At 45.1% G+C, this 17,082-nt stretch overlaps 1 non-coding gene across 1 annotated transcript; it reads left to right on the plus strand.

Moving 5' to 3' along the window:
• The first annotated feature begins 9,977 nt into the window (after window positions 1-9,977).
• Trnav-aac (transfer RNA valine (anticodon AAC)) lies at window positions 9,978-10,050 on the plus strand. The gene has a single exon. It is a non-coding gene; the product is annotated as a tRNA-Val (tRNA).
• The last annotated feature ends 7,032 nt before the right edge of the window (window positions 10,051-17,082 follow it).

Consider the following 17,082-nt stretch of genomic DNA (forward strand, 5'->3'; position numbering starts at 1 on the left):
TAAGGCTTCTATTTCAAAAATAATTTGACTTTATATGCACTGCTTCTGCGGAATATCCCTCTTTTACTTTCTATGAGTCAGTGTTAAGCGTCATTTAATATTTATGATATGAATTTGTAACGATAAAACGAGTATTTTAAATAAGGCCCGATTTAGGTGTTTAGATAGATAGATAGATAGATAGATAGATAGATAGATAGATAGATAGATAGATAGATAGATAGGATGGATGGATGAGATGAGGATGGATGGATGGATGGATGGATGGATGGATGGATGGATGGATGGATGATGGATGGATGATGGAGGGATGGATGGATGGATGGGATGGATGGATGGGATGGATGGATGGATGGCTGGATGGATGGATGGTAGGATGGATGGATGGATGGATGGATGGATGGATGGATGGATGGATGGAGGATGGCTGGATGGATGGATGGATGGATGATGGATGGATGGATGGATGGATGATGATGGATGGATGATGGATGGATGGATGGATGGATGGATGGGGATGGATGGATGGATGGATGGATGGATGGATGGATGGCTGGATGGATGGATGGATGGACGGACGGACGGACGGACGGACGGACGGACGGACGGCACGGACGGACGGGACGGACGGACTGAACACGGGTTGAGCCTTTTAGGGAGTTTCGGGCTCAACGCAAACGTGCATCCAAAAGGTACTACGCAAAACCCCCTCAAAATGGGTTCAAAAGGAGGTCTTATTTACATCCTTTAAGGGAGTGATTAGACGGAACTAAGGAGGTAAATTTGTGTTTTATTGAACTCATTTTGAGGGCTTGAACGGAGCGCATGGGAAGCTTTTCTGGTTCTTTTTAGAGCTTTTTAAGCCTCCTTTTGGAGGTATAGTTGCGTGTTTTTATGTAAGCCATTTTGGGGGCTTGAACAGAGCGCATTGAGAGTTTTTCTGCTTCTTTTGAGAGCTGTTAAAGCCTCCTTTTATACGAGGCCCTAGAGCGGTCGCGAAATGAAAAAAAGTGTATTTTAGGCAGTACATTACGTTTACCGGCCAATTTCCGCTACTATTCATCACTAGGACATATAGAAAATGGACATCAAAGTATTACGCACAGACATGACATTTGCATACAACTACGCACGACACAGGAATCGAACCCACGACCACACGCACTCAAAGCAAGCACTATAACCATTACACCACAGCGCCACCACTTGCAAGCTGGCTTTTTTCGTGGGCTTATATATGTACCAATGCATGTACAAAGCGGCTGGTAACCCGTCGGCACAACTTCGAACTTCTGTTCTTGTGCCATCGGCGTGTGTTTGCTCTTGCGGAAGGTCAATAAATAATTTGTGGGGCGTCATGCAGGCCGAGCCGATCGACGTAAACACCCTCGGCTCCGAATTCTCCGGTTCCACCGTGTCGTGCCGCTATAAAAATTATAAACGTGTGCACTCTTCGCTCGCGCTAAATTCGTGAATACCAGCGTGACAAAGGTATCTTCAGATGAGCGAACGTATGTGCATTCCATGGGCGTATGCTGTGGAGCAATTTTCGTTATTTCTGCAGCCGCGAAACTGCGCGCGGCCAGATGCGGCAGCGTGTTATGAGCGGTTCGAAGACCGCCTGCGTTCTCATATGAAAGTTACACACGCAGATGCCCGACTTAGAAAAACATTGTAACACGCCTACATTAAGTGCATTTAATGCGCGCGTACTGCCGCGAGCTGCACGCAGGGGCAGCAGCGCGCTCTGAGCAGCTGAACAAAATCTGTTTCCGCAATTAGCGCTTACTCGCAATGCACCCTTTAGCGCGGACCGCCTGCGTTCCCATATGAAAATTACACACGCAGAAAATTCCAGAGTTATAAGGACATTGTAACGCGCCTACATAAAGTGCGTTGAATGCACGCGTACAGCCGCGAGCAGCGCCTTCTGAGCAGCTGAACGCTTGTCTATTTCCGCAATTAGCGCTTATTCGCAATGCACGCTTTAGCACGGCATTCAGTGATTCTCTATAACGCATATTCAGTATTTATTTGCTTTCATACTCGGATACTACCTACATTTCTTACTAATTTACCAGTGACAGTTTACCAGTGACAGTTTACCAGTGACAGGTCTCCCACAAAACAAAAAGTTAATGTACTTGCACTTCTCTCTTGTGAACGTCCATTTGTACAGGGCCCTACCCTCAGACAGATGATGCAGTACCATTAAAAAAAAGCATTACCCTCTTCCTCAATGGAACAGCTGTTCTTGAGAAAATATGGTTCTGTTGAATTACTTCACCACAGCAGCAGAGAGGTTGGCTTGTTTGCAATTCAGAATTTCACAAGCGTAACACAGAAACACGAGGACTGTAGTAAATATGCAGAAAACTGGAAAAACTATCATATGTGCACTCCCTCGTCCACCTGCACACTACGTTGAACTTTATTTATACAACAGCAAGCTTCAATTATGCTACTATTGATAAAAGATCACCCAATCTACGTTAGAACACAGTGATGACTTTCTGTCTTTCTGTTGGCTATCTTCTACAATGTGTCACAATCTGTGAATCATCTGTTCAATGTGTTTGGTAATAAAACACAAGCAACTACATTGAGCAGGCAGTGTTTCAGCAATTTGTTTTGCAAGCACAAATTCATTTCTTCAATTTGCATGCACGGCAAGTAGTCATACTTCAATTGATACAAGAACCAGTGGTTGCAACATTTTATTGGAATCAAAACCGCAGCAGTTCTCGTGTCAATGTAAGGATATAGGTATATATTTCCATCGTCGTGCACAGAACCTACTCCCAAAACTGAAACACGTGGAACAACATATACAGTACAGCCTAAGCGCTATACATAATCACAGCAGTAAAGCAATACGAAAGTAGGGTGTAAAAATCTCATCATGATGCGCACCAACGTGTGCACTCACCCGTGCCAGTATGTAAGTATAATCCAAAAAAATAAGCTACCCAAGGAACTTGGTGTCAGCCTACACACGAAGGCAACTAATTAGTACAATAAGGCTAGCATCACTTTTGGGAAATATGAAACCGTGTAGACAGGCAGTTGTACAGTTTTTATTGCATTAGTTTGCCCCTATGGCATCAAAACATGTCGCACATGATTTTGGAGTTGACTTTCCTACAAAAAGCCCAAATAGACCTGTGGTGTGACTGTAGGTCCACTTACCAAGGTGCATAAAAGCATTCAGCAATGCCCACAAAATTACAAGGTTGCCTTCATATGTTGCTGTACATATTTACTCACAGATACCTGGAAGCCATCGTAAATTTCTGGAAGTGTGCTTGGGAACTTGTCGGCATAATCACATGACTGCAATGTACAATACTTCTAATATGCATAACAGTACAGCCATGCTTCAATGTTTTTATGCCAGCTAGTGCCATCTGTAACTCAAAAGTTCATCCTTAATTCCTCACTTGATGGCTTACGCATAATTACCACATTGAAAATAATCCAAGCACCATGGCTGCAACGTCAACTTGCAATTAGGCAATCACAGGCACTAAATAAAAAATTCCTGTAAATAGTGACTGGTCGCTTTGCACATTGGATCCTAGGACTTGATATGCCATGAGGATGAATAAAAATTGACCACACATATATAGAGACTGTGAAACAGTCAGGAGTTCAGTTCATAGGTAAGGAAAACGTGAAAACGAAATCAGAACACATAGCAACAAAGGGGACGGAACGACACACTACTAACAACTGAAGTTGAACATGTGCGGCTTTTTTAGTCATGTGTGTTTATATCTTTCTGTGTTTTTGATTACACTTCAGTTACTAGTAGCGCATGTCCTGTCTGCCCCCTTCATTCCTCTGTGGATGTGTGATTGTTTAGTCTTGTAATTTTTTCGTACTGTGTGTTTACATCTTTCTGTGGTTTCGATTAAACTTCAGTTGCTAGTAGCGCGTCATCCTGTCCCCTTCATTTCTCTGTGCTGTGATTTTTTTGCACCCTCTTTAACTATGAATATACACCAACTCGCCCAACTGCCCCTGTTAAGACTTATGTTTGCTGAATAACACTGGGTCCACTCAGCGTCTTTTTAAACAATGCGAAATTTTCAAATGCACACGATATCAGAAAGGTTGCACGCAGTATTGCGCATAACACTCTGCATCAATACCAGTGTTGGCCTAAATGTGGTAAGATGTACGAGCTGTTCGACATAGTGTAAAGTGAGGCACATCAGGGTGTTCCCACAATCATGGGTGTCGGCAGGGGTTTGCACAAAGGGCACCTGCCGCCATCAAGACACACCAGAACTTGACCCCACCCAAGCTACACCAATGCTCTGCTCACCAGGGCCCACCGTTACGCCGCCTTGCACCCCCAAGACAAAATCCTGCCGACACTCATGCCCACAATACACTTGACTTGAACACAGACTGGTGGGCAAGCAACACTTGCTGCTTTGCCAGAAGTGTATTCCTGAAAATTACACAAAAAAGAAGTCCACTAAGATTTCTGTATACATAAAAATGAATGTCTTACCGAAGATTCGCACTTGACTATCCTTATTGCAGACATTTTGTCAAAACACGAAATAAATACAAAATTGAGATGCTGCTAAGTATTTCCTTGTGAGCGTTTCACTTCGTGTGCACAGGGCGAAAAACAAACGGATGTAAAAAAAATGCGAAACACCACCAGAAGTGTACTCTTGCCATGTTTACCATTATGTGGGTAGTTTTTGATGTCAGTAAAGTTATCATTATAAGTACACTTTAAAAGGGTTGTGAATGTTAGCAAGGTCTTGATTAACCGCACCTACTCTGTTTAGGAGTGAAGATTGGGCAACTTGGCACTGAACCATGGCAAAAATAAACAGCGCACTTCTAGTGAGGATAAACTAAGGCCTGGGCACAATAACAGCGCTTTCACCTTGTCAAATTGTGTCAACAGTCATGATACTATGTATTGACCTTGAAAACTATGGCAACATAATGCAAAACAGCAAATTAACGAGAGGGAATAACAAGATGATTCAACAATCTGGTTCAACAGACTCAACAGCTGACTTATATCAATGCGATTAAATTAGCCTTGCACATCTCCTAATGGCTAAGAATATGCACATGTAACCTCGGCAATTCCACTGTTGCTACGTGACCAATGAAGTTGCATTCCTTCCATGCCGTTGAATGGCCATTCCCTTCTTTTCTGTTTTCACTGTTTTCTGATTTTCATTGTTTTCACTAGCGTAAATGTTCACCCTTTTTGATTTTGTCACTTTGCAGATGGCGTAGGTGTTTTGCCTTTGAATGTGCACGTTTCTTCTGCTTTGTCTTTCCTGTTTCTTTTTGTATGCGTATATGTTTTGCCTTTGAACGTGCACACGTTTCTGCTGCTCTGTCTCTCTTTTTGCTCTACTGGGCCTTGTGCACTTCTCAAGCTACCATTGTCGCTTTTCACTTGAGCCCATTTTCTGTATTTTGCTGGAATAACATTTATCGATTCATTCAATACCATAAAACGCATGTGCTTCACAATACACACTGCACTTAGCAGATGTCTGTCACATGATATGGCCGTCATTGTATAGCTTTAACATGATTTATTCGTTCTAGCTAAATGAATCCAAGCTAATGATGTTAATGTACCTTGATATGCTATTTCACTGTTCCTTGATGCATATGTATGAATGTACAGTGCTTATGTACCTTAATATGCTATTTCAGGAGACGGGCAGAGTGCGCAATGCAATATTCTTGCCGAAAAGTCTTTTCACTTCCTGACAATCTGTGCTTCGGTGGGTTCTCACAGTTGCATGGCGGGAGAAAGATGTCCAGGGTAGTTGACTGCATCCAAGGTAGATGCTGCAAAATGAGAGCGCACGGTCTTGTCACATGTCAGTGTGCGCAAATTGACACGATGACGAATGATTAAAACAAACAAATGAAGTTGGAGAAAAGAATAAATCGCAAACAAAGTTGTCCTTTATGCACATTCCATCATGTGACAATGTGATAACCGTGGCCTTTTGCTCTAATATATATTCCCTGAAAGCATCATGCCTCATTCATGCTTTATCGCAGGCAAGAAAATTATATCGTGCGAACAACTTTATCAGGGCGCACTCCTGGGTCGATTGACTGGTCGTATGAAGCATGAGTGATATTCACAGAAGTTCCAAAACATGCATCACACATCATTGCTATCTGAGTTTAACGACTTAAATGCGAAGCATTTATTAAACACTTCTACCACTTTGAACGGATCTATCTACCTATCTGTCTAGCCGCCTACGACTCATAGCTCGTGTGGGTTGTTCGTTAATGGGATGTATGCCAAAATTCGTGTGGCATGACACGACTGCATGAAGAACATGAATGACGGGTCTTAACTTGAAAATCATGATATGCATTCATTAACGACATGATTTACACGTCACTCTCTTGGTTCTCTTGCGACTGTTTCGTTAACTGATATTTACCAAAATACGTATGGCGTCACAAGAGTGTATGACGCACATAAATGACAGTTTCTAACGTGCAAATCATGACACGCTTGTCATGTATGGCGTTATTTTGACAACATGGTCTCGGGGGCGCTAGGGGCCGTTTCGCCTGCTTCATATAGACCCATAATTGGTATTGTGCAGTGTGACTGTACATCCAACATAAATGACAGCTGGCAACATGAAATAATGACATGCATGTCATGTACACACGCCACGCTCATGGTGCGCTCGCGGCCGGTTCGCTAGCTTGACATTCACTTAATTGATAAAGCGTGACGTGATTGTGCGGCGAACATAAATGACATATAGTACATGAAAATAACGACATGTATGTCATTTACGGCATGGAGCCTGGTGCACTCGCGTCCGGTTCTCTAACTTGATATTATCATACCAAGATTGGTATAGCGTGACGTGACTGTATGACGTACATAAATGACAGCTGGTAACATGGAAACAATGAATGACATGCGTGTAATGTACGGCATGGCTTACATGCCATGCTGATGGTGCGCTGGCGGGCATTTCGCAAGCTTTACATGCCGATTTTCTTTTGTTTCTTTTTTTTTGCTTTTCATTGCAATTTTCAAGCGACGCAATGTGCAGAAGGTCATCTACAGGTGCATAAGCGACGATAAGGGCTGGCAAAGAGAGAGAACATCAGTATTACCATTTTTGTTCCTGACTGTGCCGAGCACGCAGGGTGCCCGGGTGCCCATCATCTGCTTGGTAATGCACAGCGGCACGCTCGCTTGAGTCGACAGGCCGTCGCGATTATCACACTCGCAGGGCAGCATGTCGCACTGTCGTCAAACCACGCATATCACATCGAGCGGCGAGAACACAGCGAGGCTGCGGGCACAAAACGCGCACACACGACCGACACAGCTGATCAGTTGAGAAGTGGCGTTCACAAGGCCCAGCCGGCCTAGCTACGACGATCGCGCCGCCGCGGGAACGACTCCCTCCTCACGTTTCTTTTTTTTCTGTTTTTTTTTTCTTCGCGCGCGCATGCGGCGAGAAGCTTTGTCCCATTTCACTTCGGTAGCGCCTCGTCTGGCTTGCTTTTGACCTGGCGGGGGCGGCCGCACTAGGCTGCAGCCGCCAAGGCCAAAGGGCTTCCTCGCTTCCTCTCCAGCCGTTCGGAGGGTCGCGTATATCTCTTTCTGTGGGCTATCTGTGCAAGGGGATTTTTAGTGCGCTGAAGCATGCCGCCTCTATCTTTTACTTCTTTCCCCCGCACAGCTGCATACATGCCCGCCAGCACTGAAGGCATTATGGAAAGCTTCGGAAAAAAAAGAGAAAACATGCCAGAGGAAATGAGATGGGAGTTTATCGTTCCTCTAACTCCATTCGACGAATGGCGTCAGATAGTGAATTTACCTCCTTTCTTCCACATAATTTCTTAACGAAGTAAAATTGAGGACGCAGAACTTTATTACACCCACCTCATTACGCCCTAAGGTAGTACTGTCCAGATGAAGGTAGTATTAAGGAGGATTGTAGCCCTTAAAACGCCTAATTCGGCTAGTTTGCGTTTGCAGTGTAGATAGATAGATAGATAGATAGATAGATAGATAGATAGATAGATAGATAGATAGATAGATAGATAGATAGATAGATAGATAGATAGATAGATAGATAGATAGATAAATAGATAGATAGATAGATAGATAGATAGGCTTTTTAAAGAAAAATAAGTAGGTTTGCCTGGCAGAAGTATGCCTACCATCGTACTCCACGTGCATGCTGTGATAAGTGAAACGATACTGTTTGCACAGGACTCACATACGCCAATTAAATTCTTATTTCCCTTATTATTTTTTGTTGGCTCATTATTGTATTTTAGCAGCGGAGCTGTGAACGCTTTTCGTTGCGCCGGGTGTTGCGAACAGAAGTGAACCGGCACGCGCTCTCTTCATCCTCTTCTTTGTTTTCTGCTTCGTTCCCACAACAGGTGCGCCGATTTGTCCGGTCGTGGAATGCAATAACTATGATGGGCGAGTATGTTACGTGACTAAAAATCTAGTAACATCACGTAACTAGTCACGTGACTCAATATCCCGCAACATCACGTAGCTTGTAGCACATTACATGGTCCCGCCAAAACCATGTAACAGCTAGTAACGTGACCATGATCACGTAACATCAACTGGTCACGTGATATGTCCCCGCCATAAACCACGTAACTAGTCACTTGATTCAAAATCACGTAACATCATGTAACATCTAGTCACGCGACATATTTCCGCCAAAGCCACGTAACATCTAGTGACGTGACATGTTCCCGCCAAACCCACGTAACAGATAGTCACGTGACTAAAATCACGTAACATCACGTAACAACTAGCCCCGTGACTGAAAATCACGTAACTACGGGTCAAGGGAAATGTTCCCGCTAAGAACCGCGTAAGAGCTAGTCACGTGACTAAAATCACACCACACGTAAAAGCTGGTCACGTGACATGTTCCCGCCAGAACCACGTGACACGTGCGTAATGTGGGGAACCGACAAAACTGGAGGATAGCCAAGCCAAGCCATACTTAGTACTACTAGGAAAAACTTAGCATGTCTAGCAAAAGCTTGGCATCATTAGCAAAAACTTAAAGGGACACTAAAGGGAAACAATGAATCGGCCTAGATCGATAAATTGTGCTCTGAGAACTCTAATCTCGTTAATTTCGCCATCATAGGTTTGTTAATAGAGGAGAAAATCAAGTTCAAAGCTTCATTTTTAAATTTCGCGCCAAATCTCCCGCATGACGTCACGGATTTCAATGTGCATTTTTTCGTATTTTGGCGCCATTGGCTCAACAAAATTACCCCAAACATGGTATGTTAAGTTTATGGGCCCCTCCGAGGACAATGTACTTCGTTTTTACCGATTAGGAATTACGTAGTCCCTAGTAGGTGCCGTCAAAATATGTGACGTCACGGCGAATGGTGCGGAAACTTCAAGGTAGCGTCGCCACCCACATTTTGTTTTGGCGCGTTTTCTCGCTTACTATGCGTCTTCTTGCAGCAAGCGTGGTGTTTTCGGTATCCTGAAAGAGTGCTGTACTAATATGAGAAAAATCGTTTTGCTCTTTAGTGTCCCTTTAAAAGAAGTTAGGTCGAACACTACCTCCGTTGTTGGCTCCAGCCTTGCGCCACAGTGCAAGCTGCGCACGTTTTTTTTTTTTTTTTTTTTGTGTGTGTGTGTGTCTGATATTTTTGTTTTGTTATAGTTTAACTATTTATTTATTTTGTTTATCTATTTATTATTGTGTTTGATTATTTTGTTATTTATTTCTTGTTTGAGTCAGGGGACACTGCTAGCAAGGACAGACAACTCAGGCATGATTATAATTTCCCGCGCTCTTCACTCATAGTGATATTTGTAGTGCGTAGGCATTAAAAATACGGGGCAGCATCTGACCGCACTACACACACTGGGAAGAGAGCGGGACCATTACTGCGTGATTTTTAAGCTCGGAAGCCGTTCTGTTCTTGTGGTGTAGTGGTTATCACATCCGCCTAACACGCGGAAGGTCCCAGGTTCGATCCCTGGCAAGAACAGTTTTTATTTTTTCAGCTTACTTTTTTTTTGCAGGTTTGCGGAAGTAACGTCTGCTGGATGTTATGTCCCTCGATCCAATGCCGTGCCATTAGGTGACGTCACCATTAAAATCAAACGGCGTCTTCAGTTCTTTCCATCTAGTTCCAATCGCGTGTTTAGAGAGGCGCGCTGGAACGTAACGAACATCCCGGTACACATTCATTTATTCGTTCGTTCGTTCGTTCATCCATCCGACGAGATAGATAGATAGATAGATAGATAGATAGATAGATAGATAGATAGATAGATAGATAGATAGATAGATAGATAGATAGATAGATAGATAGATAGATAGATAGATAGATAGATAGATAGATAGATAGATAGATAGATAGATAGATAGATAGATAGATAGATAGATAGAAACGCTCAAAGTGCCTTTGGTTCGCTAAGAAATGATTCTCACTTAATAATAAAAAGCAAGAAGACTTTCACTTATGAGCCAACTCGTTATTTTACTTCTAGGTCTCAATTATAATGACAGCCCATGCGAAAATACCTGCACCCCGACCGAGGACATTTTTATGAAAGCATTGCTCTACCGATTGCAGTGGTGTATTTCCGCCCGCTGATTAACACGAAGAGAAAAAAATGCCAGCGTTCGTAATTTACGATAACCCGGAAGTCACTCGCCAAGTTTCTGAATTCCTAAATGATCATCCAGCATTTATGACTTTTTTTCTATGAAGGCTTGCCATTTCGCTCTATCAAATAGAGCACCATCACATATTTAGCTTGATTTACCTTTTTAAGAGCACTTTGCTAGGTTTACATGTGAAGTAAACATTTAATATTGTTAATATTGCCACACGGGCTCCTTTCCTTACATGTTTTATCTTAGCGGTCCACTACACGTGTATTACTGCCTTGCGCAAAACCGCGCGCGAATGTCTCGCACCATTCTAGATTATTTTAGAATGTTCTGTTAGGCTTGAGCGCGCAAAAGCGAACAGTTGAGTTTATTCTTGAACTAATGCGGCCACCAGCGAAAAGTCTCGAATGTTCGATGCGGCATGTATAAACGCCGACGCGCCTTACCGCAAATCAGATTATCGACGGCCGACGCTCTGTTCGCCGCTATCAGTGTACAACGCGTATTGCTTGTCGTTTGACTTTTCGTTTCCCGGGCACAGGTTCGCTCAAATAACGAGTTACGTCTCAAATGGCACCGACTGCCGTCTTCGCCGTCACGACAACGTGACAATATCTATTTCAATGGGCATGCTTTTATACGGGCAAGCAAGTTTGCTTGTACGTATCAATCTTAATGTTTGGTTGGCATTGTTTATTTGATTCTGCTGCGTGTGACAAACGAGTCTACAAAAACACGTGCACGGATTCGTGTCGCATTATAGATGTGTGCTTTTCCCACTTACTGGTGCACCTCCTAAAATGAGAAAAGAAAAAAAAGAGATTTCGTTGAGATTTCGTGAGACATATCTTTTCTAGAGGTCCTCACATTGGAAACGTTGTAGAAACCAGAAAAAAAAAACTTCGAAGTTGAAGTATGCGAAGCTGTGTTTGTCATTTGAGATCAAAAAACTTTATTCTCTCGTAACACGGTGCTGCACTTCACAACCGTACACGTGAGACATCGTGAGGAATTAACACAATGATATGCCGAAAGCATATTTGGTAGAAAGATGTGGCCGTTAAAGACAGGGACATGTGTGCGTGTGCGTGTGTGTGTGTGTGTGTGTGTGTGTGTGTGTGTGAAGATAAGAAAACTGCGCAATCAGAGCTAACGGATCAACAAAGGTTGGCCCTCTCTTTAGTTCACTAAAGGACACCACTTAAGTGCTCTAAAGAAGGTTTGCCTTTTGTCGCGGTACCATTGATTTGATGACGACCGCTGTTGACATCGACGACACACAGCGCCGACTTTTGTCATCGTCACAGCACATCATCACGCCCATGCAGATTCGCCATTGCCAGAGCTGGAAGAAAAATAAGTTTTCTTCACGGGTCCTAGCTCTGCGATTTTAGGCCATTTCAGTGAGACAATATGCACTTGGGAGCCGAGCGCGCTTCCGACTGAGCTATCGCTCAGCAACAATTCTCAGCAGTTACTCGACGCTGATGTGCAGGCGGAGTCTGAGATTTTGGCGGCCGCACAATTCACAGCGGCTACATTATGCATACGTTATCAGTGCAGGTGTAAGAGAGATCGAGCTTTTTCTTGCTAAATCGCATATAGTAGATATAAGTCATAGTGACAGGGGAATCAAAGCAAACAATAATGCAAATCAGGTAGGTGGAAAGTTCCGCTGTCGCAGTACATGTGCTCAGAGCCGTAGAAATCGCTGGAGTGTGCGGTACTTTTGCACATCGTTCTGTAGTTTTACCTACATCAAGATCGTTATCGGCCGCCTAAAGCGCAGGCGCACCTGACGTGGCATCTGTGTCCTAATCCCAGCCAAGAATAAATTACCTTAACGTACACTGTGGAAGGGGTGATAAGCCGCGCACCGTTTGTATTATTCCTACCAAAATACCATGCTTCGTGATTGGCTTAGTCCCTTGAGTGTGAGTAAGTGTGCATCTGAGTAACAACTTTTTGCCGCACACACTCAGAACACACGTGCACTATATACTAATGCTGCCTGGGCAAAGAAAGACAATGGAGTTCCTGCGCTACAAGCCCCGCTTGAAAACTTTTCTGGCGTACAACTTCTTAATACGTCGATCCCATTGTTGCCTGTTCGAGTGCGAACGCGACCACTATCCAGTGAAGCCATCTTATGATGCGGTAAACCCACTTCTCCCATTTCTGACCTCGGTTCTTGCGCAGAATCACAACACCCATTGTGCACCCGATCGCCACACCAATAAGGTGCGGAAGAGTGCCTACACTCGGAATGCGATTCAGGAAGTACGCCTGAGCCGCGTCGGCAGCTGTGTAAATGAAGACCACGATGACGCGTCCGGCCACGCTGCCAAATTGGGAGCGGTTGACCAGGACATCGACCACGTGCGCCCAAAGTACAGCGTAGATGGCCGCTGAGGCACCCATAGTGAAGCCATAGCGGCATATGTAAGTGATCTGAGCGGCAGTGAAGGCTCCTGCCGCGTATATGAACGGTATCTTCCAGGGACTGTGCAGGAAGCTGATGGGCAGGCAGACCAGCATCTGGATCACCGCGCTGGCCGCCAGCGACAGGCCGTTGAAGCTGACGAGAACGAACGACACGTTGCGCCAGAACTCGCGTTTGCGCTCCATCACGAGGACGAGCTTGTCGTTGAAGCGCATGTACTCTTCGAGTTCCTTGGTACTGGTCGGACAGCAGCGGTACAGGTACTGGAAGTACGTGACGATCTGCGTTACCGTTATGAGGATGAAGAAGAGAACCTGCAGAAAAAAGCAGCGACAGCCTCAATGCTCTGGTTTAGTAAAGGAGTCTAAACAAAGCAAAGTTGGGAATGCAAAGGAATCTTCGCACCTTTAACTTTTGTGGAAATCTTACCTTCAGTCTCACTTCAAGAGTAAACACTCTGTGAGTCATAAATAGTACACATATCTGAAGCATGGTTGCGATATAAATGATTCTTGTCTAGATTGAATTAGGGAGGAAGCTGCAGCCGTATATTGGCAAAAAATAGACGTGCGCCGATATAATACACGCAATACCGAAGTAATTCTTCGGGAAGATAGTCAGTGGCACATATTTAATGATCGAAGTTGCCTACTAAGCCAGACAGTAACCAAGGAGGTTAAAAAAAATTTGTTTAGACCTCCTTGACAGTAACCAGAAGGACGTTGTCTATAAGCACACATATCTAGTGATTCGTGTAGTTTTCTCTGCAAAACCCCTGCCAGTACATACTTCATGGCCCATACAGATATTCCTCTCATTTTTAGGGGCGAAGCACTTTAGGGTGTCGGCGTGCATCACGCATCGTCGTCTGTTCCATTTGCTTGAGCGCAAGAGAGGGCGCCACTGCCTCAGCGCTCGCCATGTGGCGAGAGAGAGCGAACGGCGCGCGTTGAAAACTGCGATGAACGCTGAACTACCAGCTCGCAAGGAACGAGAACGCGCCCTCGAGAGATGACGCCGACGCAGACAGCGTCTGCTAGCGAGTTTCTTGATTGAAAAAAAATCGACTGCTCGTGCTGCAGAACCGTTCACCGCCCACCGCGTATATGTAGGTACTGGATCTTCACCTGCAACGTAGTGCCGGTGGCAGATTTCTCTTGTGAGTAGTTGAAGAATAAATATTCGCAGCGTGCACGTTAAATAAAAGCGGACTGCGGGTCTCTTTGTCTAATCTTTATTCTGTCTGTGATTGCCCATTAGCAGTGATATTGCTGTGGGGAACACCGGCGCACACTACATGCTTCGCCCCTCCACAGGTTTCACGTTAGTGGAGCTGAAACACCCTTCCCTACATGCTTCGCCCCTCCCCATTTTTTTTTAATTAGGGGTGGTGCTGGTGGAACGCTCTAGCGGACTCTCCAGCGCAGCGTTCGCGTCAGCCAGCGGCGGCTGAAGTTAACGACGCCAGGTTCACCATGTTACGTTTACTCGAAAACCGAGCATTCTATATTCCCACTCGTGCCGTGCCACGCCGCGTCACCTTGACAAATGCGCATTTGCTCAACTTAATGCCAAATTAAAACCCCTAAGCAGCTGCGCTTAGAATTCGCATTCGGCAGTAGTGTAATCGTCGGTGAATTTTTAGATGCGAAGCAGCTTTTGCGCTGGGCTTTGTCCGCAGTTTCATTGGCGACCGTCCGCTTTCTAAAACCTACTATAGCCATCTGTAACATATTGAGCGCACGCTCACGCCAAGGAGAAGTCTTCTTCGTCTTGCTCTTCGGCCGCCTTGATGATGATATGGGCAGAGCACTTTAGGGGCTTGGGCTGCCGTATGCTGTCCTAGCTTGGCGTAACGCAGACAAAACCACGTGTGCTGGCACGCGCTAGCGCGTTCGGGCCCGTGTAAGGGACTGGGGTAAGACGCTGTGGCCTCTCCCCCTTACACTCTCTCAGCAATCATGTGATGGCGTCGGCGAACGAGATTCTGCAGAAGCACGATGAACCAACGCGTTGTATCCTAGTCAGAACGCGCTGGCACGCGCTAGCGCGTTCAGGCCTGTGTAAGGGGCTGGTTAAGACGATGTGGCCTCTCCCGCTTACACTCTCTCAGCAATCACGTGATGGCGTCGGGGAACGAGATTATGCAGACGCACGATGAACCCGCGTGGCGTGCTCCAACAAGAGTTCGGCACGAGTAACAGGAACAGCAGCTACTGTGAATTCATGGTGTGCCCCACTTGCAAGGACGCGGTTAACGTCGGGCAGGGTGCCCGTGATCAACGGAACTTCAAGTCGACCCATGCGCTGCTACGCATCCCCACATGGTTACCTTTAGTGGGAGATGGTGAGAATTTTTTTCTTTAAAGCATACACCTGCTTCCTGCGAATGTAAGTGGCATCGTGAACGTAGCAATAAACTCAATAATCTGCATCTCGTTCGCGCTCGGCGTAAATCGTGTACATTTGGACATTTAGATAAAGCGAGTAATGACATGGTAAGACCAGGCCCGTAGTCAGGAATTTTTTTCGGGGTGGGGGGGGGGGGGCGCTTGCTGAAAACCTTGACTTTTTGAGAACACCAATTTTTATTATTTATTTTTGGTAAAACACATACTTCACCAAAATTTCGGGGGGGGGGTGCCGGGCTTCTAGCCCCCTCCCCCCTGGCTACGGGCCTGGGTAAGACGAAAGCCTTATATGTGTCATCAAACGCGAAACGTGACCGTCAGCGTCGACACGAGTGATGTCATCACATCAACACGTCATCATGAAGTCACAGGTCGTCAAAGTTTGTAACGTCGTCATGACGTCTAACTTAGCAACGTTGTTTGTTGGGCGAGCTGGAACGAGTCAGTCATACTGTAGTTCAGCGCAAAAAAACAGGCAACAGACGAGTGAGAGGACAAGGACACAGCGCATTCTTCCAACTAAAGTTTATTGGATTGGGACGCATGTATATATACACACAGGGAAGGCAAGAAAAGAAAAAACCAGGAAGTAAAAACCAAAGGTGAAATCAAGAAAAGTTCCAATAAGTCACACACGTGTGCCAACACCGCCCCCCTTCCCATGTCTCGCCAAAAACAAAAGGGTGAGGGAAATCATCGAGGCTGAGGAAATCAAACGGTCTGGGACGCATGTGTAAGCATGCCTTCCTTGCATCTTTCGGACAAAGAGCTTTTGTTTTGGCGAAACATGGGAAGGGGGGTGGTGTTGGCACACGTGTGTGACATCGGCACGTTTCTTGATTTCACCTTTTGGTTTTTACTTCCTGGTTTTTTCTTTTCTTGCTTTCCCTGTGTGTATATATACATGCGTCCCAATCCAATAAACTTTAGTTGGAAGAATGCGCTGTGTCCTTGTCCTCTCGCTCGTCTGTTGTCTGTTTCTTGCGCTGAACTACAGTATGACATGACGTCACTATGGCGATCATTGATGAGGAAATCACACGACATCGTCGCTTGGCCAAAGGTGAGCCGATCGCGGAGGCACGGCAAAACCACGTGAGGTGCACAATGTTTTCAATGCCTCCGATGGGTCCGTGTGACCTTTTATATTGAGAGATCGGTGGATGCGCTTCCAAAATGAGCTAAGTTGCAAAGAGAACTTTTGCTTTAATACGCCTCAGTCTCCGGAGCACCTTTATCACAAACTGGACGTTCATTGCAAGGGATTGACCCATAATGTGCGCATGCCCATGTAGCAAGGTATGCATAGTTAAACGTCCTCATGTGAACTGTTGCCGTGTCTGCACCATGTTTACAATATTCCGTAAGCGCCTTCATTTACAAGTGTAGAGGCTTGGGCTAGTTTAAAATCTATTACAGTAGACTTGCAGCGCGAGGAGACAACGACAAGAAAAAAAAGACGACACACTGCGCTGATGTCTTCTTTCTCGTTGTTGTATCCTCCCGCGGTAAGTCTGCAACGTCGCCACAGTTTACAACAGTTTAT

The sequence above is a fragment of the Rhipicephalus sanguineus genome, unplaced genomic scaffold (genome assembly GCF_013339695.2).
Source record: "Rhipicephalus sanguineus isolate Rsan-2018 unplaced genomic scaffold, BIME_Rsan_1.4 Seq892, whole genome shotgun sequence".
Lineage (NCBI taxonomy): Eukaryota > Metazoa > Arthropoda > Arachnida > Ixodida > Ixodidae > Rhipicephalus > Rhipicephalus sanguineus.